This window comes from Ictidomys tridecemlineatus, chromosome 10, assembly GCF_052094955.1.
Source record: "Ictidomys tridecemlineatus isolate mIctTri1 chromosome 10, mIctTri1.hap1, whole genome shotgun sequence".
Lineage (NCBI taxonomy): Eukaryota > Metazoa > Chordata > Mammalia > Rodentia > Sciuridae > Ictidomys > Ictidomys tridecemlineatus.
In genome coordinates, this window is record NC_135486.1 from 132,243,669 (window position 1) to 132,269,914 (window position 26,246).

Genomic DNA, 26,246 nt, shown 5'->3' on the forward strand with positions numbered 1-26,246 from the left:
ATGACACATCAATCAATCAATGCTTTTATCCAACTATCCAATTCATTGCAAATATTTTTTTTTTCTTTTGCCTGTTGAGGGGGCCAGTTTCACAGTTTCCCTGGGGCCCTGAACCCCAGGGGGTAACCCAGCCCTGATTCAGCTCATTTCTTCAGTAACTATTTATTTGCTCGGCACATATTTGCATTTCGATATTTGCCAAGTGCCAGGCGTTCTGTTTAGATCTGAGAGGGCAGAGGTTAAAAGGCAAAATCCCTGCCCTCAAGGAATGTGCGTCAGAGGGGTGGGGGGGCAGGAAAAAGAAGTCTCCTCCTAGCCCAGAGCCCAGAGCAGTCGTATCTCGGGTGGTTGTGGCTCAGCAAGGAGGTGACTTCTCCATGGTGACAGAGACATGCCAGGGCTGGAGCAGAAGAGCAACCTGCCCAGGAGGCGAGGGTAGGTGTGCCCGCCCGGCAGGGAGATCAGCCAGAACAAACAGGGAGTGCCGGAATGTTCCGGGCGCCCGCCTTCAGTCAGCCAGCACGGTTAGGGCATAGGCTAGATCCGGGGGAGCAGGGAGCAGGTCTTGTGCTGTTACCTGGGGGTGACCAAGAGGCTGTTAGTCAGGGGGTCTCTGGTCAGAAGTGGGTTGTTGGGGGAATGAGATGTCCCCAGGGTGCATGGGACAGGAATGTCCTGGAGGCAGCTGGGCCAGTTCCAGTGCTAGGGCTGCAATCCAAGCCAGACCCAGGGAGGGAGCGGGAGGAGGGGTGGATCCGCTAGGCATGCTGGGGGGAGAACCCACTGACTGATCCGTTGTAGGTAGGGGACAAGGAGCCGGGGGACACAGGCTCAAGTCCAGGTTCTGGCCTGAGCACTGGGGGTGTCCAGGCCAAGAAACCAGGCAAGGACCTAGGGGAGGGAAGGAGAAGTTGGAAGTTTAGGGAGCTGTGGATGTCCCCATCTAGATGGGGAGTTGGCCCCTATGCAAACAGATCTGGAATTCTCGAGAGAGGGCGGGGCTGGGATGAGACAGGACAGTGTGCTGTAGGCTTGCGGCATCCAGGCAAGGGGCACCCTGGAAGGAACACACCAGCCCCACGTCAGCAATGTACAGTCACCTTATTGTCAGTCACTGCCCAGATGCTGGCCATGTGCCAGGCCCTGTCCTATGGAGAAGAAACGAAGAGTGGATGAGAATAAACAGAAGCTGGCTGCAACCACCTCTACTTGCATTTTAGTAGAGGTGCCAACAGTCTTTGTCTACTTTTTGTTGCAGTAAGAGAATATCTTACACTGGATGATTTATAAGGAAAAAAAAAAAAGATTTATTTGGATTCACAGTTCTGGAGACCAGGAAGTCCAAGATCAAGTGAAGTGGCCTCATTTGGTGAGGGCTTCCTGCTGTTTCATAACGTGGCGGGAGTTGGAAGGGGCATGGGAACTGGAGAGAAAAGGAGGGGGGACAATGACTCCTGTGACAGCTCACCCTTTTCTTGTAGAAAGCCACTAATCCCTTCATGAGCTTCAGGATCCTGGAGGATGGTGCATTCTTGACCCAGTCACCTCCCACAAGGCCTGGCCTTCCAAAACTCCTTGCCATGTTGAGGCACCATGGTTCCTGTGAGATCGAATAGTGCTGAGGGCCATTGCCAAGTAGGAATGACGCATCGAAATTTCCTTGCCAGCGTACCCCATGTTGCTTAGATGAAGGACTTGTGGAAATGGATTTGCCTTGGACATTTGCTGTGACATTGCATGTATGTTTGAGAAAGGTGACCCTGCTCAAGGACCAGGGTGGATCCTGGTTTAGGGAGAATCCTACTGGATTAGGGCGGATCCAGGTTTAGGGTATATCCTGCAGGTTTTAGGAAGTATCCCTGCTCCTTGGGTTTAGGGCGGTTCCAGGTTCAAGGTTATTCCTGCTGGGAATAGGGCGTATCCTGCTGCCTGAGTTCCCCTTGAGTTCTCATGGAATTCAGAAAGTATTTGGGATAAAAAGCCTGGGGGAGTACGTGAATTTTGCAGCAGAACTTGGATTTCCCCAGAACGTGTTTGTAGAGGGCCGGTCCCCAGAACGTGTGTGTAGAGGGCCCGTGTGAGCTCGGGAATAAAGAGTTGCTGTTTGAATCTACAAGGTGTGTGGTGGCTCGTGATTCTGTGCCCAGCCAGACTGCGGCAGAATTGGACGAATAAAAGATAGAAAGGAGAGGAAAGGGGACAAAAGTTTAGTCTGAAAGTGCTTTCAGATTTCCTCTGAGATCTGTCACTCTCTAAGCCAGTTTTTCTCCCAGGCTTGTCACTTCCAAATCTCTGGGAAATCGACAGATCTTAACACTACCGTTACCGTAAATCCACTCTCTTGTGAGAATCGCCTGCCCACCGCCAGTTGGCCCATGCAACGTGCTAACCCGTGGATTTTCAGAGTAGATTAAGCAAAAGGGAGGTGCCCCCTGGTGAGGTTTTCCACTTCTCTCTCCCTGCCTTGCTGCTATGGTTGAACCAAGCATCTCCCCTTTGTTTATTCTAAATTATTTTAAAGAGTTGAAGTGTGTTCCTCATCTCCAGGGATTGATGTCACGTGGGGTCCGTGGAGGTCCTAGAGAGGGGACCCCAAGTCAGGATGATGGCATCGTTGACATGTCACTGAAAAGAATTTCAATACACCTCAGAGGCACAAGCTGGGATTTATTCAGGAGAGCAAGGAATACACCTTCAAGGGAGGGGATGTGGGCCACCTGGAGAGTGAGATATGCTTTGGGGTCTTGAGCTCTTCTTTGGTGGGGGGTAGACATGTGGGGACATCAGTCTGGTGGTCACATGACGGCTTACAGTGGTCTCGCTGTTTTGGGGTGACGTTTCTCTCTGATCAACAGATGACATTTGGAATGTGCCCTGTGTCATAGGTTCCTCAAAATATCCCGTCTCCCCTTTGCTTCATCTAAAACTTTTAAAGGGCCAGGGATGTAGCTCGGAGGAAAGCATCCCTGGGTTCAGTCCCCTGTACCAACAACAACAGCAAAAGGGGTCTGAATAAGTTGCTGAGGGTGGACTCAACTTTGCAGTCCTCCTGCCTCAGCCTCTCGTGCGGCTGGAACCCCAGATGTTGCCTCCACACCAGCTTCAGGCATCTGAATTTAAGGTCCCGCAGGCTGGGTGTGTGTGTGTGGGGGTGCACTGCACGCCTGTCGTCCCAGCAGCTTGGGAGGCTGAGGCAGGAGGATTGAGAATTCAAGGCCAGCCTCAGCAAAATCGAGGTGCTAAGCAATTAACTCAGTGAGACCCTGTCTCTAAATACAAAATAGGGCTGGGGACGTGGCTCAGTGGTTGAGTGCCCTTGAGTTGAATCCCCAGTACAAAAAAATTGAAAAAAATTTTTAAGATTCCCCCAGGGGACTCTGAGGGTCGCTCTTCCTGCCTGCTTCAGAGGATGGCACGCATCATTCCCCTGAGCGTGGCGCACACTTCCTGACAGAGGGCAGACTGAGCTGTTCTCAGCTCCAAGCGAACTCACTACGCTGTTCCCTGCCAGCCCCACAGCTGGGGAATGTCAAGGTGCCCAAGAGGGCCAGAGTCTCCCCCACTGCTCAGAAGTCCTTCTGCTGGTTGGAAACAGGCAACGCCTCTTCCTGAGGACTGAGGAGTCAAGTAGCAATAGCAAAACGGTCCCAGGGCAGGTTCAGCGGCACAGGGCCCTGATCTGCTTAGAACCCGCCCCCCCCCCAGGCCTTGAACCTGGCCATGGGGAGGGGAGCCACAGACGCCAGTTGCCTGACTCAGAGCCTTGGATTTCTTCCCTTGGCCTCCACCTTGGCCTGTGTGGCTCGATCCCCAGGAATCAGTCAGGGTTCCATGCAGAAATGCTTTGAGCTACGGGAAAAGAGATTGTTGTTTTTTCCCATCTTCAACAGACATATATATATATATTTTTTTTTTTTTTCTTTTTTTGGTACCAAGAATTGAACTCAGAGGCACTCAACCACTGAGCCACATCCCCAGCCCTATTTTGTATTTTATTTAGAGACAGGGTCTCACTGGGTTGCTTAGTGCCTCACTTTTTGCCGCAGTCTGGCTGGGCAAAAAATCGTGAGCCACTCACAGCTTTGTAGATTCAAACAGCAATTCTTTATTCCCGAACTCACACCGGCACTCTACAAACACATTCTGGGGAAATCCAAGTTCTGCCCCAAAATTAACGTACTCCACCAGGCTTTGAATCCCAAATACTTTCTGAATCCCAGGAGAACTCAACGGGAACTCAAGGAGCGGGCGTGCCTGAGGCAGCAGGATACGCCCTATTCCCAGCAGGGTACACCTTAAACCTGGAACCGCCCTAATCCAGTAGGATCCTCCCTAAACCCGTATCCACCCAAGGCAAGTCCATTTCCACGAGTCCTTCCTCTAAGCAACATGGGGTACGCTGGCAAGGAAATTTTGATGTCTCATTCCTACTTGGCAATGGCTCTCAGCAACTTTTGCTGAGGCTGGCTTTGAACTTGGGATCCTCCTGCCTCAGCCTCCCGAGCCGCTGGGATGACAGACATGCGCCATGATGCCTGGCTGATATATATATATATATATATATATATATATATTTTTTTTTTTTTTTGTATTGGACATGAAACCCAGGGCCTTGCACATGCTAGGCAAGCACAGAACCACTGAGCTACAGCCCCAGATCCTGATTTATTTTTCAAAGGAAGAGATTGAGAGTGCAGAACAGGGCAGAGAAGTACGAAACAGAAAAGAAACACAAATGTCAGCTGTTTTTTGCTCTTTGTTTAAAAACCACAACAGGCTGGTCTGCAGAATGTCTGGTACAAAACACAGTGACGTTCAAAAAGAGAGAGACAGGTGTCCCGCAGCCTGGCTGAAGACTTCAGGGCAGGTGTTTGGACTGTAGGCTGCAGGCCTGGTCTTTGGGTGGAACACGGGACCACGTGGTGGGCTGGGTGCTCGGAACCAGACTTGAAGAGAAGAATGGCCACCTGGCCCAGGTGGAAGTAGAGGAAGTGCTTGGTTTCATGTGTCGCTACCAAAGTTCCTCCCAGGAAGCGGTGTGGGGGTGGGGTGGGGGACAGTACTTCTTGAGCAACTTTCAGCTGATATGGGGGACAATGTGCTTTGCATGTTGTGTTTCTTTTCTTTTTTCAGCGCTGGGGACCCCACTCAGGGCCTCACACATGCTGGGCAAGTGCTCCGCCACTGAGCTATGTCACCCCCCGCCCCTTTAAATTTTTTTTTCTTTTTTTTTTTTACTTTTTCAAATTTTGAGACAGGGTCTCACTCAGTGGACCAAACCAGTCTGGATCTCGCGATTCTCCTGCCTCAGCCCTCCTGCTGAGATTGCTGGGATGACAGGCAGGAGCCACCGTGGCCAGCGACACCCGCACCTTTGATCCCCACCTTCTGGTCGGTCGCACATAGGCACTGAGGAACAGAAGGTGGCTGACTGCCCTGGTCTCCTAGGGCAGGGGCCGGCCTGATGCAGGTCCAGAGGGAGCTCTGAGATGACAGATTTATTCTAGGAATTAGAAGACCCCCGTGCAGCTGGGCGCACGCCTATGATACTAGCAAGTTGGGAGGCTGAAAGCAGGAGGATGGCAGGTTTGAGGCCAGTCTGGGCAATTTAGTCTCCAAATAAAACTTCAAAAAGGTCTGGGGATGCAGATCAGTGGTAGAGTCCTTGCTTAGCACATGGGAGGCCCTGGATACACACACACACACACACACACACACACACACACACTACTGTCACGTCCCCTAATAACGCTGAAACCCTGGAGATTAGATGGCTCATGATGCATGTCTCAGAATGCATCCTCCGGATTAAGAGACGCATGACCGTGAATTTCAGAGTTGAAGGAGTCAGTGGGGGGAAGGGACAGTCCACGCAGGAAGCTGCAGGATCAGAGGAGGCTCTGGCCCGTCCATCTGGACGAGACGAGCACGTTCGGCCACCCAAACAGGACAACCTCCCCGGCAGGCTGGGCCTTGGCGTCGCTCCTGCTAACCAGCGTCTGGTGGTGGGCCTGCAGCTGCTGCTGGGCGCCAGGAGAGCCGGACTCAGAGCAGAGAAGGCGAGGACAAACCAGGCCCCGCAGGCTTCTCTGCTCTCTCCCCTGGTCTGACCACGAGTGCCATGTGACCAGATTGACAAGGTACAAACCAGATGGCCCCACCACCTCCCTCACCTCCTCTGTGGGTCATCCTCATGGATGGGCTGGGCCACGGGACGCCCACATGTCTAGTGAAGCTTGTCTGGGACTTGCCACCCCTGGTGTCCCTAGTTCCCAGGCCTCTGGGCTTAGACTAGAACACAGCACTCACTGCCCTGGGTTTCCCTGGAGCACGTCGAAGAGTGTCGCAGCCTCCGTCATCACGTGAGCCAATCCTTACCCTCTCTCTCTTTCTCGCTCTTCCTTTGGTTCTGTTCCGCAGAGAACCCTCTGACTCCCTCCCCCCTTCCCTAACGGTGAAAGGTCCAGTTCTGCTACCGCCCAAGGCAGCCAGTCCCTCCGGGGACACAGGGGACAGGAGAAGAAAAGGTTTCGTTAGCAACAAGCTGGCCTGCGGGAGGTGGACGTCACGCCTGCGTCCACCTTGCTTGGTGCCCCCCGAGAGAGGGTTGATCTAGCACCTTCTGTGGGAGTGTCACCTCATTCTGAGGCAGGTGGGCGCCAGGCTGGTTCGTTAGTCTTGAGAAATGGCACTGTGAGCCTTTTCTCTCCGTCCAGAGGTCACAGAGTCACCCCAGACCTGTTAAATCAAAGAACACGCGAGTGTTCAGAGGCCTGCAGGTCCGTGTGTCTGGTTTCTGTCAGAGCCAGTCTCCGCTTTACGCTTTCCTGATAACTACCTTTTAATTGTGACCTTTCCTATAATCTGGGCGTGGGCAGTGCGTGAGGAAAGATCAGCGTTTAAATTAGTTCTACAGCTAGGCGCCGAGACGTGAAGAAATGGAGGAAGAAAATCAGATTTTGTTGGTGTGGCGCTGCAGATCAAACCCCGGGGTGCTCTGCCACTGAGCTACAACCCAACCTTTTCTTGTGGCTGGCATCGAACATGTGACCCTCCTGCTTCGGCTCTAGGATCACAGGTGTGTGCCACTTCACCTGGATGGATGAATCTTTTTTTTTTTTTTTTAGAGAGAGAGAGAGAGAGAATTTTTAATATTTATTTTTTAGTTCTTGGCGGACACAACATCTTTGTTGGTATGTGGTGCTGAGGATCGAACCCGGGCCGCACGCATGCCAGGCGAGCGCGCTACCGCTTGAGCCACATCCCCAGCCCCTGGATGAATCATTTTTAACCCAGGATATATCTCAGTTCCAATATTGCCAAGTTCTCGGTCACCTCAGGGACCTTTTCCTTCTGGCTAAAATGTTCTTCCTCCCACCAACTATTCACCCGGTCAGTCCCCTTTCCTCATCCTCTAGGGCCCAGCGAAAGTCATGCTCTTTGGACTTCTGCCATAATTGATACCTCCATTATGTTTCTCTCAGGTTACCGGGTGAAGGTCAGGCCTGCTCACCGCTCAAAAGCCAATACCCAGCCGCTGGGAGTTGGAAGAAAAGAAACCAGGATTATTCAAGGACAAGCAATCTTGAGAAGATGGGGGTCCCAACCTCCCAGTTCCATCTTGGGGGGACTCAGGTGCCAAGGGCTTTCATAGGGAAGGAGAGGGGTCAGGATGGACGCATGCTGAGCAGGGTCTTCTCGTGCACTGCGTGAGGCATGCGTGCGGCCCGGTTCGATCCTCAGCACCACATACCAACAAAGATGTTATGACGCCGAAAACTAAAAAATAAATATTAAAAAAAATTCTCTCTCTCTCTCTCTCTCTCTCTCTCTCTCTCTCTCTCTCTCTCTCTCTCCTCTCTCTTTAAAAAAAAAAAAATTCTCAAAAAAAAAAAAACTGGAAATGGAACCACCAATTGACCGAGCTATCCTAGTCCTCGGTCTATACCCAAAGGACTTAAAAACAGCATACTACAGGAACACAGCCACATGAATATTTATAGCAGCACGATTCACAATAGTTAAACTGTGGAGCAACCTAGATGCCCTTCAGTAGATGAATGGATAAAAAAAAATGTGACATATATACACAATGGAATATTAAATCAGCAATAAAACAGAATAAAATCATGGCATTTGCAGGTAAATGGATGGCGGTGGAGGAGATAATGCTAAGTGAAGTTAGCCAATCCCAAAAAAACAGATACCGAATGTTTTCTCTGATATCAGGAGGCTGATTCATAGTGGGGTATGGAGGGGGGAGCATGGGAGGAATAGATGAACTCTAGACAGGGCAGAGGGGTGGGAGGGGAAGGGAGGGGACATGGAGTTAGAAATGATGGTGGAATGTGATGGACATCATTATCCAAAGTACATGTATGAAGACACGAGTTGCTGTGAATATATTTTATATACAACCAGAGAGATGAAAAGTTGTGCTCTATATGTGTAAGAGGAATTATAATGCATTCCGCTGTCATATATAACAAATAACAAATAAAAACAAAAAGAGTTGAGAATGTGGCTCAGTGGTAGAGCATCACTGGGTTCCATCCCCAGTACCCAAAACAAAACAAAGAAAAAAAAAGATTCAGTTGGGACTGAAGAGCCTAGGAGAGGGGACGTTTCGGACAGCGCCAGAGGAGTGGCCCTGTCACGCACTGGTGTTGTGTGGACACAAAAGGGGACGAGTCTCCATCTCCATCTTGGGGCTTCTCTTTCTCATCTGTTTGGTTCCCCACTGTGGGCCTCGAGTCACACCTGAGCAGATGAACTCATTTCCAAGGTCAATTTCACAGTCCTTTCCCGGGCCAGTGTTGGATCATGGTATTTGGGAGAGGAAAAGTAGAATCGATCCCTTGTCGTCCGGTGGCGTGGCTGGGCTGTGTAATTCTTAGTGTACAGGTAATAGGAGGAAAACAAAAGAGCAATGTTTAAAATCCCTGTTAGCAGGCAAAAATTCGTCTTACCACACACCAGCCCAGCCCGGGTCCCCTATAGGCCTGGAAAAAAACATTCAGAAGCAAAAATTTCTAAAACTTTGCTTGTGGCATAATTAAATAACCAGGTCTCGGGAGGAGTTGGAAAGTCCAGCCTGAGAGGTCCGGAAAGTTCCTCAGGCTTTAAGGGCCCCAGTTTCTGTGACTTCATGGCCTACCTACTTCTCAGCCCTAGGGGTCTGTCTCTTGCATGGTTTTCTCTTTGGGGATGCGTGATCTTGAGTAGATTATTTATTTTTTATTTTTGAGTAGGTTATTATATGGCTTCAAGAATAGGTTTGCAGGGGCTGGGGGTATAGCTCAGTGGAAGAGTGTGCGCTCAGCTTGGGCAAGGCCCTGGGAAGATCCCTGGTTCCCAAACAGACTTTCCCACTGAGCTACATCCCCGGCCCCTGCAAACACATACTGGCTTCGGGCGAAGCCCCTTCCTGTTCCCCCAGCCTGCAGGAAGTGGTTTACAAAGTGGGATCCCTAGACCAGGCGATTGGGCCACACCTTGTTAGAAATGCAAATCCCCAGGCCCCACCCAGATCTACTGAATCACAAACTCAGGAGGGTGGGGCCCAGGTGCCCGGGATGGTTTCTTGGTTGCAGTGCAGGGGACGGAACCCAGAACCTGGCGCATGCTAAGCCATCCATCTACCACAGAGTCACATCCCCGGCCCCTTGATCTGTTTTCAACAAAGTCTCCCGGTGACACTGTGTCTGCCGAAGTTTGAAAAGCCACCGCTGTAGCCTAAGGCCGTGTGTCTCAGACCTGCTACTGGAATCTCCCTGGAAACTTTGTAGGATCCTAAAGGTTCCGGCTCCATCCAAGTCGGGATCTGATGATAAGACCCAGGCATCAGGAGTTCTTGGAGGTCGCCCTGGGGTGGGGCTCAGATGGGCAGGCAAGTTTGGGAACCAGGGATCTACCCTAGACTCTCCACGCTGCCTGTGGCCTCTAGATCTGCAGCCTCGGGATCACCTGGGTGCTGGGAAGAAATGCAGAAACCCAGGCCCCACCCCAGACCTGCCAGTGTGGACTCTGCCCTTTAACAAGATCTCCCCCCACCCCACCCCAGCCCCCGTGACTCTACTGAGCGCAGGGAAACGTGAGAAGCCCTGGCCCGGGCTGCTGTCCTTGTCCAAGTGGTACATCTGGAACTTTCTGACGGGCAGGTCGATGACTCCCTGAACCCAGTCCAGAGGTGGTGGTTGTTTTTCGGATTCTCTGGGGACAGGGACGGCCTTCCTGCCCCTCCTCAGTGAAGCTCTGGCTGCCGGAGGGGAGGCAGGCCTCCTGGGGAGAGTAATTAAATTCAGTGAGCACCTCCAGGGGGCCCCAGAGAGAAGTCGGCCCCGAGGAGAGGCTGTAATTAACATCTGGAGCTGCCCTGCCGCCATGTTATTCAGCACAGCCTCACCCGGTCACTCCCAGGTGACCTCCTGCTAGTGCTTACCCCTCCACCCCACTCTTTAAAAAAAAATTTTTTTTTCCCTATTTTTACTCATTTCTTAACATCTTACCAGATCACCACCGAGCGATTTAGAACGTGAAACCAGGGCTGACTCAGAATTGAAACAGTCGTCTTGATTTCGTATTTTCCTTAAAGAAGCAGAAAGAACCCCAGAATGGAACAGGCTGTTCTTGTGACCGCAGCAATAGACACCTCATTGCTCTGAAGATTTCTTTAACTGACAAAGATCGTTTGTGATACTCCAATCCAGATATTTCATCTCAGTTCTTTTTCTTTAGTTTAAAAGTGATATGTGGCTCATACACTGTTGTGGAGTCTTTAAGCCCACAATCATTTTACGTGTGTGTGTGTGTGTATACATATGTATACACACATGTGCATGCTTATAGGTCGTCGTAACAAATGTGGATTTTTAGGATTGACTTTGTGTCCCGGGCAGTGGTGTGTAGGAAGGGTGCAGGGACGGGAGGTAAAGACACCTTGATCCCACAGAACAAGGCCCTTTGCTATGCTGGGTCTCCGTTTTCTCACTTCTAAAATAAGCCAGCTATGGTGGTATATGTCTATAATCCCAGCAGCTTGGGAGGCCGAGACAGGAGGATTGCAAGTTTGAGGCCAGCCTGGGCAATTCAGTGAGGCCCTGAGCTATTGAAAGTGAGGCTCTGTCTCAAAATGAAAAATAAGAAGGTCTGGGGATATGGCTCAGTGGTAAGGAGCCTCTGGATTCAATCTCCAGTTCCAAAAAAAAAGAGGGAGTTTGACAGCTGGAAGGTACAAATTCAAATGCCAACAGGTACCAGGTGGAAAACCTCTAGTAGGGGGAAGGGTGGCTCCTGCTTGGCACTTCTCCCCTCCCTCACCTGTGGGAATGTGGGTCCAGGGTTGTTGTCAGATTTCAAGGACAACAAAAAATAATAATTAAAAAATCTTGGGGCTGGGATTGTGGCTCATAGGTAGAGCCCTTGTCTCAGACGCGCAGGGCGCTGGGTTTGATCCTCAGCACCACATAAAGATAAAATAGAGATATTGTGTCCACCCATAACTAAAAAGTAAATATTTTTTAAAACTCTGACTTTTCATTTGCAATTTCTCCCTTTATAAATTGGGAAACTAATGGCACTTTTTTTTTTTTTCCTGCGTGAGGCCAGGGTCCCCCTGAAGCCAGGCTGGGTAGTGACCGCTAGGCTGATCGATGTCCCAGGCCCTTTCATGCGCTACGTGTTTGGTGTCGTCATCACTGTGTGGCTTATTTTGTTCCTTCAATAAATACTTGGGTATCCATTCTGAGCTGGAAACCACGAGATGAGGTTTCTGCCTTCAGGGGACCCAGTGGGAGAGGATGAATAATCAGGCTGCCTGGGTCATTAGACTCGCAGGAAAGTCTAAGGAAGGGCAGATCCAGTGGCTCGGCGAGACACAGGCCTTCTGAGGCTTAGTGTTTTCATCTGCAAAATGGGGACGACAGCACCTCCCCATTAAGGCCGCGTGACGATTGGAACGCTCATTCACAAAGCACCAAGAAACGCCTTACCTGGTGCACAGTAGACTCTTGTCAGAGTCTGGTTTGGGCTGCTGTTTAAAAAAATAGACTGGAAACTTTAAAAACATGAAAGCTATTTTAAGAACCTGGAATAAAATAGACTGGGTGACTTACAGGATTTTTTTTTTTTAATTTTATTTTTTTGGTATCAGGGATCGAATCCTGTGTCACTCTACCACTGAGCCACACCCCCAGCCCTTTATTTATTTATTTATTTATTTATTTATTTATTTATTTATTTATTTATTTATTTATTATGTTAAGACAAGCTCTCACTAAGTTGCTTAGGACCTCACTAAGTTGCTGAAGTTGGCCTCAAACTTTCGAATCCTCCTGCTTCCACCTCCTGAGCTGCTGGGATCGAAGGCATGCTCCACTGCACCAGGTAACAACAGGGTTTTTTTTTTTTTTTTTTTTTTTTTTAGAATGACGCTGGAGATGGAACCCCGGGCCTTGTGCATGCCAGGCAAGTGCTCTACCACCGAGATACACCCTTAGCCCCACCACAGGACTTTCTTTCTCACAGTTGTGAAAGCTGAGATGTCAAAGATCAAAGTGGCCAGCAGATTTATAATTCACAACCCGGCCTTCTTCTGGCGTCCTCACATATGAGGGGACAAGGCAGCTCCCTTGGGGTCTCTCTCTCTCTCTCTCTCTCTCTCTCTCTCTCTTTGATATTTTTCAGTTTTGGATGGACACAATACCTTTATTTTACTTATTTAATTTTATGGGGTGCTGAGGATCGAACCCACGGCCTCACACATGCTCTACCACTGAGCCCCGCTGGGGTCTCTTAATAAAGGAACCAGTCCTGTTCACGAGAGGTCCACCCTCAAGACTCCCAGAGGTCCCACCTCCTAAAACCATCCCACTGGGGGTTAGAGCTAGTTTATTCCCTTAATAAATGATTGAGTCTACATTCTGAGCTGGAAACCATAATTGATTGGAAACCATAATTGATTGGTTTCCCATCTCATTCCCAATGGTTCACCTGAAAGCAGGTGAATGGGGGTGGGGGAGCTGTGCAGAGCCTAGCTGGTCCCTAAGTGCTGTGGAGCAAGGCTGTTTTTATGATGACATCCTGAACTCCCTGGAGTCAGGTCAGGTCTGATGAATGCAGCTGAACTTGTAAGTAGCAGGTTGTGTTCCCAAAGTGTGTACCTTGGAGCTTGTTTTCCCACGGAGATGGTTATCAACTGGTGACTTCCCCAAAGCAAATCTAGAAGTGACTATTTAAGCTAGAGAGTGGCCTAAATATTGCACAATTGTGAGTTAAAAAAAAAAAGAACTCTGAAAAACAGGTTTGGCCCCATCAAATACAGTAGAAGCAGCAAAGGCTCTTTGGGATTCTTTTTTTTTTTTTCAACAAATGATCATAAAAGGCTTTCTGCTCTCTGTGAATAGCCCTCGAGACTCCAAGGCAGGATTAATTACAACACCAAAAACACGAGTTCGCACTTGAGGACTGTGAAGGGGACCTCTGGAGATGTTGAAGGGCCTTTAGCGCAGATGACGCTAAGTTTTGAAAATTTTCTCCAATTGCACTTAGAATGTGTAACTTCCCTTTTTCCTCGAGTCGATCATCTCTAACACGGTTTTCACGTTGGCCCTTCAAGTGCCATGTGTTAGGTACTTGAAACTTTTCAAATCTGCATCTTTAGGCCACATCCTTACAATACCCGCCTCCCGGCCTGACGTCTCCACTTGGGCATCTCGGGCACATCTCAGATTTGACAGGGTCACAACTGAGCTCTGGACCCCCGTGTGCCTTCTCCCTCGACTCTCCTATCTCAATAAATGGCACTGACCTACGGGCACTGTTCACGCCCAAACCTGTAAAACAGCTGTATTTTTTCTTGTTTCCATTCCATTCCACATTCAACCCCTCGAGCAGCCCTGGGTACTTGCCACTGCCTTGTACGTGAAATGTGATCACATCCCGCCATCTGCACCGTATGATGTCAACCTAAGCCACCATCCTCTCCATTCCACCAGCCTGCTACCTAGTTCTCTGCCTCTCCCATTTCCTATCCTTACACAGCAGCAAGGGGTGAGGGTTTTGGGGGGGTTTTATTTTTGTTGTTGTTGAACTCAGGGACCCTCGACCACTGAGCCCCATCCCCAGCCCAGTTTTGCATTTTATTTAGAGACAGGGTCTCACTGAGTTGCTTAGCACCTCCCTTTTGCTGAGGCTGGCTTTGAACCTGAGATCCTCCTGCCTCAGCCTCCTGAGCCTCCGAGATGACAGGCGTGCGCACTGAGCCGGGCGTGAATGACGTCTCCTCCTTGCTCAGAATGGAAGGGGCTTCTCTGCAGGTGATGAAACCTTGCTCAGAATGGAAGGGGCTTCTCTGCAGGTGATGAAACCCCCCCCCAAAACCCAGCCTTGTTACCAGACCCCACAAAGCTCTGTGTGATCCGGTGCCAAGCGTCTTCCTGAGACCAGCCTCACCTCCGCACGGGGAGTAAGCCCGTCCTGTTGCAACCCAGGGCTTGCACTTGTTCCTCTCCCTGCCAGGAGGCTCATCCTGACACCCAGCTTCTCATATTTACATCTCACACCCACTGGCTCTTCCTCGGAAGGTTAGGTGCATGCCTGTATGTGGCCGAGACTCCTAGTTGTCCCCCAATGTCCAGTCTTCCCCTTCCCCTAGAATTAAAATCTGATTTCAGTGCATCCTTCATCACTAACCTCCCTTTGCTGATGGTGGCCACGTGACTAAGTTCCAGTTAATAACCATGTAAGCAGACACGTAAGCTGGGAGACTTTTTTTTTTTTTTTTTTTTGGTACTAGGGATTGCGCTCAGGGGTGTTTAACCACAGAGCCACATTGCCAACTCTTTATTTTTTGAGACAGGGTCCCACGAAGTTGGGGAGGGAGGCTGGCCTTGAATTTGTGATCCTCCTGTCTCAGCCTCCTGAGCCGCTGGGATTACAGGCCTGTGCTACTGCATCCAGCTGTCAGGAGCCCTTCTTGAAAGACCATGGAAACATCCGTAGCGTTTGTCTTCTTTGTTTTTCTTTTCTTTTTTCAGAGACAGATTTATTTAGGAAAGCAGACGCACATCCAAGGGAGGATGTGGGCTCTATTAGGGAATATTTCTTCTGGAGTAAAAAAAAATATACAGTCAAGGGAGAGGGCAAGCCATCTTGAGCGTGAGAAGCTTTCGGGGTAAAGAAAGGAATACGCATTCAAGGGAGAAGGAGAGCTAGCCTACCTTGTGTCTTTGTTATCTTTTATTCATTTTGCTGACCTGTGCCTGATGTGATGGCTGGATCTGGAACAATCATCTAGCATCATGAGGTAACTTTGGAAATGGAGATGTGCTTCACAAGCAAAAAAAAAAAAAAATAGAAAGATCTCAGGTTACTAAGGACTTCATAGAGCCAAATGCGATTCTAATCCCAGACTATTTGCTCTCTGAACACTACTTGAGCGAGAAACGAACTTTCTATCTTGTTTATACCCCTGTTATTTTGGATCCAATTACCCTTTTGATTCCTATTCATAAACTCTTCAGGCTGGGGTAGCCCTCTTTCATATTTATCTATATATTTTTTTTTTCCTTCGGAGCATGTGGAGACAAAATTGCTGTACAGGTTTATGTACAGGTTTATTTATATCTTTCTGTAGGTTTTTATTTGCCCTCCCCCCTCTCAGGGCCGGGTATTATGTGTTTTGTTCACTGCTGTATCTCTATCCCTGGAAGAGGGCCTGCCACATAATGGGTGCTAATAAATACTTGTGGCATGAATTGGTGAACGAACACTTACTATGTCTTTTTTTTTTTTTTTAAGACGGGCTCTTCTGTGTCACCCAAGCTGATGTTTAACTCCTGGGATCCACTGATCCTCCTACTTCAACCTCCCGAGGAGTTGGGACTATAGATTTGCCACCACACCTGGCTTGGGAATACTCTCGACTGTTACAGTGAGGAGGTGCTACTGACACCCGAGGGATGCAGGATCCGAGGATGCTTCTGGAATAGGAGCATCCTGCAGGGGACAGCTCTTCGACACAGAGCTATCTGGCCCCCAGTGCCAGACTGAGAAGCTCACCCCTAGTCCATTCCTTTTTCCAGAGAGGACGCTGTTTGAGCTGCACCCTGGAGAGGTCATGGAGTGCGGGAGCCGATGTCTTGTGGCCTCTTTGGTCTTAAGGGTGAGAGTGTGGAGTTTCATCCCAGGTAAAGGTCAGCTGGGTGGTCAGACCCTGCAAAGCGGACGTACCACGGAGAGGCCAATCCCAGCCATCGCCCGTATTTTCTCGTCACGGGGCCCATGTTCTGAGGACAAGGTGAGTTCAGAAGAGGTAAGAGCATGGGCGGGCGGTGCGCCTCCGTGGTGGAGGCCTTGCTCAGCCTGTGCAGGGCGCTGGCTCCCAGCCCCAGCTCCGCAGAAAGAGAGAGAGAGAGAGGGAGTCACATCCCAGATTCTAGAAGCTGGCTAAGGAACTCTTTAAATGGCATTGTCCTTGCTATAGAGACCTCCGGTGTGAATTTTCTCTTTGCCATTTTCTTCTGGAAGGTTGAGAGTCCCGACTGCCGACTGCCACGGGAGATCTCCTCTCTGTTTCCGTAGAGGTGATAGGAGTACCTCTACATCCATGGCCCTCTGGGAAAAAGAAATTTTCTCCTACAGGTACACAAATAATAGATGAGGAAAGTCCCAGGGACTGGAGATAATAGAGGTGATAGTTTCTGGGCCACTTTATGTTTTAACTATCTTTCTTTAAAAAAAAAAAATTTATCAGCTTTCCCATTTCTTAGACACCGATGTGTTCAGTGACCTTGGTCCAGGTACTTAATCTCCCTGACCCTGACTTTTCTCATCTTCTGATGCAAGGGGTTGGGGCCAGGCCACAGGTGAGCTGTCTTCCAGCTCTAAATAACCAGAATGATGACTCATTATCACCTGCCTCCACCAGCTAACGGATGGTGACAAGGACCTGGGTTCCAAGAAATAAATTGGAAAATAAAGGGAAGATCTCCGGATTCTTCCCCCTCAATGTTCAACCCTCCCCATTCTCAAAACTAAAACATCAGCATTAATCTTCGGAACAGTGTTTCCCAAAACATATTTCTTGGAGTGCAGCCCGATAGGATGTGAAATGGGACTGTGTTAAAAAATTGGAGAAGCACATGTTGGTTTTTCCTGGAGAGGAACAGTAAGTCATTTTAACTCCATGTAGACTCAGTGCTTCTCACTTGTTTGACCCAAGAGTCCTTCTCTCATTGGGTATTTATTAACATCTTATGGAACCATAATGTTCCTTGAAACTCATTTTGGGAATCCTGCTTTGGTAGACGATGACATCTCCCATTTGCTTTGTACCTACTTAGGAAATTTTGGAACCAGAGATTTGAAAAAAAAAAAAAAAATCCCAAAGGAGACAGACAACATTTTCTGTAACATCTCTGACCTTATTGTGGGAACTGCCCATATTCACAGTATCGAGCAACAGTGACATATGTGGCACATTGTTAATAAAAATCCATTTATCAGCCTCATTTTCGAGCAATATAGCTTGTGATACAGAAAAGAGATAAATTTAGCTGTGATATATGTCTGTGATCCTAGCTATTCAGCAGGCTGAGGCAGGAGGATCAGGATTTCAAGGCCAGCCTGCACAACTCAGCAAGACCCTATCTGAAAATAGAATGAAAAGAAACAGTAGCTGTGGCTCGGTGGTGGAGCACTTGCCTAGCACGTGTGAGGCACTGGGTTCTATTCTTAGCACCTCATATAAATAAATAAAATAAAGCTCCACCAACAACTGAAAAATATTTTTTAAAAAATAATTAAAATAAAATAAAAAGGACTGGCGATGTAGTTCAGTGATAGAGAGAACCCCTGGGTTCCATCCCCAGTACTGCGAAAATAAAGACATAAATAAGAGCAATGTCAAGTTGTACCTCTTTGCTGAATTTCCTGTTCACCAAGTGCCTTGTTAGAGGGTGTGGCAAATAGTTTTCTTTTTTTTCCTTCTCATGACAACTTTGACCAATGGGTAGTGGCTACCTGGAGCCACTTCATTGATAAAGATTGTAAGACATTCCACAGGATTGGAGGAAAAATTCTCTGTGATGGATTTGGAATGTCTGCGGTGGGTGCAGTGCTGTGCTTGATTGCTGATGTCTGTGGTGGGTGTAGACTCGTGGGAGGCACAGGATGCCTGTGTGTTTCCTTACAGAAAGCGGAAAACAGAGCACCCTTGCTGGTTTTGTTGGGGAATCAGGACAGAAGGCCTTCAAGTGATAAAAGGAGAGGTTTTGTAGGGTCCGAGACAGACCAGATGCTGCCAAAAACGGTAACCTGCAGGAAGGAGCTGAGTTGGGCCTTGGAGGGCAAGTCAGACAGACCATTCTCAGAGGACCCTGCTGGGGACCCACAGTGCCCAGCAGGACTTACACCCCCTGGACCTGCCCAGTTGCATCTGTTAATGTCAATAGAGGACACCTTCCCACCCTTTATCCAGTACAGCCATCTCTCAGGGTCACTTGAGCCTCATCTTTAATTTTAAACTGTCCCGTGTCCCATGTAAGAAAGAGAGGCTGAGGGTATAGCCTAGTGGTAAAGTGCTTGCCATGAAGTCCTGGGTTGAATCCCCAGCATGGTGACAAATAATAGTAACCACCAGATAAAATTAAGGAAAATAGGTGAAATCAATTTTATAATGGATTTTATGTAACCCAAGGCATCCCAAATGTTATCACTGCATTTAATCAGTATAGGATTATTTGTGAGACCTTTTTCACTCTGTTTCTCCTAAGGAATCTTTAACATACACAAATGGTGTGTATTTTACTTACAGCACATTTCAGTGTCAACTGGCCACTTTTCAAGCGCTCAGTAGCTACATGTGGTTCACGGCTGCCATCTTGCACAGGGTCCAGCTCAACCACTACCTTCATTAATACATTTATTTCTTCCCCAAAGTTTGAAAACAATTATGTTTCAGCAGTTTTCCTAGACTCTATTCTGATGGACATAATTTGTGCTATAGATGTATATGTGTGTATTTGGGGAAGTACCCAGGGACACTTGACCACTGAATAGATCCCCAGTCCTCTTTATCTTTGAGACAGGGTCTTGCTAAGTTGCTGAGGCTGGCCTCAAATTTGCAGTCCTCCTACCTCAGTCTTCCAAGTCTCTGGGGCTATAGGCAGGCAACACCAGGCTGGGCTTGTACTAGCAATACTTTTTTTTTTTTTAATATATTTTTTTTTTACTTGTAAGTGGACACAATACCTTTATTTAATTTATTTATTTGTATGTGGTGCTGAGGATCGAACCCAGTGCCTCACATGTGCCAGGTGAGTGCTCTACAGCTGAGCCACAACCCCAGCCCCATAGTTTTTAAATCTAAAAATTATTTATACCACATAAGAAAATTCAGTAATTCCTTACCTTAAAAAAATCAAATCATTAATTGTTTTAAAAATTGAGTCTTTTTTTTTTAAAGAGAGAGAATTTTTTAATACTTATTTTGTATTATTTATTTTTTTATGTGGTGCTGAGGATCGAACCCAGCACCCCACGCATGCCAGGCGAGCACGCTACCGCTTGAGCCACATCCCCAGCCCAAGAGTCTTTTTTTTTTTTTTTTAAGTTAGAGATTGTTACTTTATTTCCTCTTAAAATCAGGAAGGCAGAATTATTAAGTACAGAGCAGTAACAGTTCCTATGTCTTGTTCTTTTTTTTTTTTTTTTCCAGATTTTTTTTCTTAGTGGTGGTGGAGCTGGGGATTCAACCCAGGGTCTCAGACATGCTGGGCAAGTGCTCTACCATTGAGCTACATTTGCAGCCCTAGATTTTATTTTCTTAATTGTGGTCAAATATATATAACATAAGAGTTACCATTGGGACCATTTTGGAGTGTGCAGTTCAATAGCATTAAGTACATTCACTACCATCCATTGCGAGAACTGTTTGTAGGTGGGGTTACTGAGGATCAAATCCAGCCCCCTGAACATGCTAGGCAAGGCCTCCGCCACCGAGCCCCGTGCCCAGTCCCCATTGCTAGAACATTTTCACCATCTCAACCTGAAACTCTGCACCCGTTAAATAACAATTCCCCATCCTATCCGCAGCCTCTGGCCACCACCATTGTACTTTCTAACTATGAAACTGACTACTTTAGGCACCTCATTGAATCGTGTAGTATCTGTCTTTTTGAGACTAGACAATTTCCTTTAGCTTAATGTCCTCAGGGTACATCTACGATTTAGCATATGCCAGAATTTCCTTCATTTTTTTTAAACCTGAGTACTCTAACCTACATAATATCTGTATTCTGCTCATCCGTTGGGGGGTATTTGGTTTGCTTTCATTTTTTTTTTTTTTTTCCTGCTATGAACCTGGTACAAACATGAATCCTTGCTTTCAATTTCTTTGGGGTATATATCCACACTTGGAATTTCTGGATCATATGCTAACTAGTTTTGTGTTGGGAAGAACGTCCATACTAAACAGTTGTAGCGTAATGATGTGTTCCCACTCACAATGCTCCTGAGGTTAGTTTCTGCATACTAGCCAACACTGGTTATTTTTTGGTTTTGTTTGTAATAGCCATCTAGCCGGGCATGGCCACTCCACTGGCTGTTGTATCTCACTGTAGTTTGTTCTTAATGTTGCTGTTTTTTTCAGACCTAGTCTAGTCATGTTGCTGAGGCTGTCCTTGAACTTGCGGTCCTCCTGCCTCAGCCTCTTGAGTAGCTGAGATTTCGGTCATGTACCACCATACCGGGCTCTCACTATAGTTTCGATTGGCATTTTTTCTGATAACTGGTGCTATTGAGTGTCTTTGCGTACTTATTGGCCATTTGTATGTCTTCTTTGGAGATGGGTCTACTATTCAAGTCCTTTGCCCTATATTAAAACCGGTTTTGTTTGCTTTGTGGACGTGTAGGAGTTTTTATGCGTTCTGGATACTAATTCCTTGGCAGATATACAATCTATTTGCAAGTACTTGTCTTTTCACTTTATTTATAGTTTCTTTTGATAACCAGAAGTTTAACACTTTGATGTAATCCAATTTGTTTTTCTTTTACTGCCTGCACCTCTGTGTATGTGTGTGTGTCTCACTGTAAATGGAAGCCAGACCTTGCACATACTCAGCAAGTACTCTACCATGGAGCCACATCCCCAGCCCTTTAAAAAAATTTTATTTTGAGACCGGGTCTTGCTAAGTTGCGAGGGCTGGCCTCAAACTTGTGATCTTCCTGCCTCAGCCTCCAAGGCTAGCTGGATGCCATCACACCCAGCGATTGAGGGATTTTATTGAGGCTTTATTACACAGGCACGATTAACTTCATCATTAGCCTTTGGTCATTGAATTCAACCTCTGGCATTTCTTCCCTCCTTGGAGGTCCAGAGTGGGGCTCAAAGTTCCAACCTTCTAATCACGTGGTTGGTTCCACCCCAACCAAGCTCCATCCTGAAGCTATCATCTATCCAAGGGACCACCAAGAGTCACCTCATTGACATAAACTCAGAGGACTTGAAAACTCAGGAATAACAAAAGACAATCCCCCTCCCGCCCCACCCCCCATCGCTAAGGAAATTCCACAGTTTTAATCCCTTTGCCAGGAGTTGGGGATAAAGACCAAACATCCACCTGTACTCTCTCACAGTGTCCAGGGAGCAAGAGAAGAGCCACCGTGTTCCTCCTCCTCGGTGTTCACCCCAAACAGTCGGGTCACTGTGATGGGTCCAGCTCTCTGGGATAAGACCCGGCCATGCCTGGGATCAGGACTCTGGACTCTGGAACCATCACCTGTCACCTTCAGCAGAGGATGCAGTCACCTCCAGGTGGCCTCAGGAGGGAAGCAGTAGGAATAATTTCCCAGACACCCCTCTTCCCCTGCTGTCTGTCCACGGTGGCTCCCTGTTGGTAGGACTCAACCAGAAGGCAGAGGATCAGACGCCCTGCTGGGGCCCAGAGCTGCGTGGAGAGTAGGTCTGCAAGGACCAATGGAGGGCAGCAAGTATACATGCTCACAGGCTGTCCCCTTTGGCTCCCTAGCAGCGAGGGACACCTTTTGGAGTATGTTTGAAGGACTAGTATGAAATCTTTCCACATGTGGAAAATAGACCATGTCATGAGGATTGTTGTTTCTTATTACTTTGCTGCAATATTCCTTTAAGAAGGATTATGTTCTATCCGGGATGGGCACGTTATGGGTGTACCAAATACAACTAGCTGCCTACTGTTGTCAATAAAGTTTTATTGAGACACGGCCCACTCATTCATTGACATCATCTGTGGCTGCTTTAGCACCGCCATGGCAGAGTAGTTACAACAGTGATCCCATTGCCCAAAAAAGTCTAAAATATTCTCTCTCTCTGGTCTTTTATAGTTTGCTGACCCCTGTGCTATAATCCAATAGCCGGGGCAGGATCAGTTTTATAATTAAGGGGTCTTATTTCAAATTCAAGTGGGGAGCTCCTAGTTCTAAAATCACGAGCATTTCAAGATGGCAGCAACTGAACACTCAGCCAGAGTTAAGGACCTTCTAAGCAAAGGACAAGTGAGATGGCACATGCCACACATTTGCAAGCTGCCCAGATGCCAGAGGAGGCTCCTGAGAGATTGCACAGTGTAGGGACATAGGTGCCCTGGGCATGGCATACATGGGCAGCGAGAACCAATTAGTTGGTGTGCTTTTGTGAGTCCTCAATCCAGGGATGGATGGTCTATAATATGTCTTGTCTTACATTCAGTGTGTATCTGTGACATGAATAAAGTTGTGACAATCTTGCAACAGTTGCTCTGTTCCTCTTTTCTTTGTTTTTCTTTCTTTTATGTGTTGCAGGGTTGGAACGCAGGGACTCAGCCTGCCGGGCAAGTGCTCTGCCACTGAGCTACATCCCCAGCCCTCTTGGCTTTTTAAGAGTTCTATCTTTGCCATCTACTCTATTGCAGGTGTGAGACATGCCTCTTCCTGGAGAGTTCTGTCAATATGTTACAATTTTATTTTATTTTATTATTATTATTATTTTTTTTGTGTGTGTGTGTTTGTGGGCTGGGGCTGTAGCTCAGTGGCAGAGCACTTGCCTAGCATGAATGAGGCACTGAGTTCGATCCTCAACATCACATAAAAATAAACAAATAAAATAAAAGCATCCGTCCATCTGCAACTACAAAAAATAAAAATAAATTTTTGTAAATTTAGAGCCTTTTTTCAATACATTACAGGTTAGAGGTTACCAATATTACCTTGCCCATCAACTCTCGGCACCCCAAACAACTAGTTCCCCAGAGGTAAGTACAAGTTTCTGCCACAGGATATTCTATGAATCCTCCAGTGACTTCCGTTCTACAGAATCACACATGATATTATTCACAGGGACAATGGAAGAAACAGGGTCAGGGCTGAATGCTCAGAACCTAAGCTCCCTGACCTCTCACTTATTAGAGTGCTCATAAGAATGATAATTAAGAATTACATTGCTATATTGTGGGCATGTATGAATAGGTGACAAGTCTCACCATGATGTGCAACTATAATGCACCAATAAAAAAATGTGGAAAGGAAAGAAAATAAGAATTTGGGGCTGGGTACATGAGGCAGCTCCATGGTAGAACACATACTCAGCACACGCTGAATTGAATCCCCAGCATCCGTACCCCCAAAATGAGAAAGAAATATGTTCTCCTTACAGGCCCCTCGTGTGGTTTTTAGGTGGGGGGTGTCTTTGGTATCAGATAACTCAAGAGTTCAAATCCAAGTTCCATTGTCAGCTGCGTGGCCTCGGGTCACTCACTCCCTCAACTCTCCGAGTGCAATTTCTTCCTGTGTGAAAATGGGGATTTGACGATATTTACCTCCCCGGGTTTGAGGAATGTGGATGGTAAGAAATAAATCTAATCACGATTCTTAATAAGAGGCTGTTATCATTTGAATAATATGGTTTTGATTTGGGAGCCCAGGGCCCAGGTTTTCATTAGCACTACTCTTCCTTCCCTGGTCCCTGGTGCTTGCTGCATTTCCCAAAGGCTTGCTGATGATTTGGAGATGAGACTATTAAAAAAAAAAAAAAAAAAAATCCTATTATTTTCATATTCCTGTTTCCCTTACCCGAGGTGATGTCATACCCAGCCATCTGCTTCCCCCTCATCTAAAAGCCACCACAAGCCGTGCTTTTTTTCTGAGAACCTCTTCCAGGGCCCTGCAGGGAGGATCCCCTGGGAGGTGGTGACATGCCTGGGGACAGTCCAGACACATGCCCAGCAGTGTGACCTTCAAATCATTTGCTCACAAAAGACCGAACAGAACAAACCTTCGTTTGCCTCCTTGGCATGGAATGCAGGGATCATTTGGGTTAGAATAGATATAGCTGGCCACCGAGGAGGCTACGTGTCCCTATTTCAGCAAGATGCTCTGAAGGGAAATATTTACCTTCCTGACTTGGTAGACTCTTTAACTCTTCCTTTCTTTCTTTCTTTGTATTGGGGTTTGAACACAGGGGTGCTTTACCACTGAACTATACACCCGACCCTTTTTATTTTTATTTTAAGGCAGGGTCTTGTTAAATTGCTTAGGGTCTTGCAAATCACTGAGTTGCCCAGGCTGGCTTCGAACTTGCAACCTTCCTGCCTCAGCCTCCCAGTTTGCTGGGATGACAGGCGTGTGCCACAGGGCCCCACCTGTTTAGCTCTTAATAGATAGAGTTATGGGGCTGGGGATGTGGCTCAAGCGGTAGCGCGCTCGTCTGGCATGCGTGCGGCCCGGGTTCGATCCTCAGCACCACATACAAACAAAGATGTTGTGTCCGCCAAGAACTAAAAAATAAATATTAAAAAAAAATTCTCTCTCTCTCACTCTCTCTTTAAAAAAAAAATAGATAGAGTTCAGATTGTAACTTCTGATTGCTTTGTAAAAGATGGACCACTCAAACAATAGGTTGATTATTGGTTAAAGTAAATTATAGGGTCATTGCAGGTGCAAACAATTGCACGTGGGTTTAAATCTCATCTTTTCTGTTACTAGCTGTGCAGTCACCTTGGGTGAGTGGGTCTTGTCTAAGCCTTTGCTTTGTTGTCTTGTAAAATGTGAAAAGAGAGAGAGAGAGAGAGAGAGAGAGAGAGAGAGAGAGAGAGAGAGAGAGAGAGAGAGAGCGCAGCTGACTTTATTATGTGGTCATCTTGAGGAATGAATAAGCTGAGCCTCTTATTTAAGGTCCTTAGCACCTTGCCTGGCTGGTAGTAAGAGCCCAATAAATGTTAAGTATTGTTATTGTGCATTGTATTATTATTATGTCATCATCACCAGACAGGTGACTTCCAAGCAGTGCCAGTAAATGCTGAAGGCAGCACTTGGCCCAGCTTAACTTCCCACTCCCTGCCCCATGCTGAGGTCCCTTCTCTTCAACCCAATCCTGGTGGCCCTGACCTTAGGCTAGATGCATAGGGGACCTGGAGTCGGAGAAGAATCCAGGCAAAGACCTCAGAAGCCAAGGGTTGCTGGGCGTGGTGGCATGCACCTGTAGTCCTGCTTGCTGGGGAGGCTGAGGCGGGAGCATTGCTTGAGATCAAGAGTTTCGCAGAATAAAAAGACCACCTGCATGGAATCCAATTCTTCAGAAATACATTTACTAGGTAAGGGAAAGAGATAGTTGCAGAATACGTTTTAGAAGAATGTTGGATGATAACTGTGTAAACAAGAGATGACAATGACTAGCTGCTGGAAGTTTTATTTACATATTTTGCATCTCATGTATGTAGATTCCTGATACTGGTTTAGTCACGGGAAGCACAGGAGCTAGCTTCATTAGAATCCCCATGCCAGCCCGGCGTGGTGACACACACTTATAATTCCAGTTACTCAGGACTCTGAGGCAGGAGAATCACCAAGTTTGAAGCCACTTAGTGAGACCATGTCTGAAAATAAAAATTAAAAGAGAGCTGGAAGCTGGGCATGGTGGCACATGCCTGTAATCCCAGTGGCTCCGGAGGCTGAGGCAGGAGGATCATGAGTTCAAAGCCAGCCTCCACCAAAGCGAGGCTCTAAGCAACTCAGTGAGACCCTGTCTCTAAATTAAATACGAATCAGGACTGGGGAAGTGGCTTAGTGATTGATTAAGTGTCCCTGAGTTCAATCCCCAATACCCCACCAAAAAAAAAAAAAAGAGAGAGAGAGAGAAAGAGAGAGAGAGAGAAAGAGCTGGGGATATAGTTCAGTGGTACAGTGCTGCTGGGTTTAATCCCCAGTACCACCAAAATAAATAAATAAATAAACAA

At 47.4% G+C, this 26,246-nt stretch overlaps 3 long non-coding RNA genes across 3 annotated transcripts; 2 read left to right on the forward strand and 1 right to left on the reverse strand.

Annotated features, from left to right (window-relative positions):
- The first annotated feature begins 277 nt into the window (after positions 1-277).
- LOC120887452 (uncharacterized) lies at positions 278-8,132 on the forward strand. The gene is made up of 4 exons (XR_013427034.1): positions 278-435; positions 1,259-1,369; positions 1,482-6,140; positions 7,485-8,132. It is a non-coding gene; the product is annotated as an uncharacterized LOC120887452 (long non-coding RNA).
- A 259-nt stretch (positions 8,133-8,391) lies between these two features.
- Positions 8,392-10,709, reverse strand: LOC144367544 (uncharacterized). Its single transcript, XR_013427035.1, has 3 exons — positions 10,509-10,709; positions 10,079-10,281; positions 8,392-9,823 (listed from the first exon to the last, which is right to left on the reverse strand). It is a non-coding gene; the product is annotated as an uncharacterized LOC144367544 (long non-coding RNA).
- A 4,853-nt stretch (positions 10,710-15,562) lies between these two features.
- Positions 15,563-22,769, forward strand: LOC144367074 (uncharacterized). The gene is made up of 2 exons (XR_013426280.1): positions 15,563-16,641; positions 21,637-22,769. It is a non-coding gene; the product is annotated as an uncharacterized LOC144367074 (long non-coding RNA).
- The last annotated feature ends 3,477 nt before the right edge of the window (positions 22,770-26,246 follow it).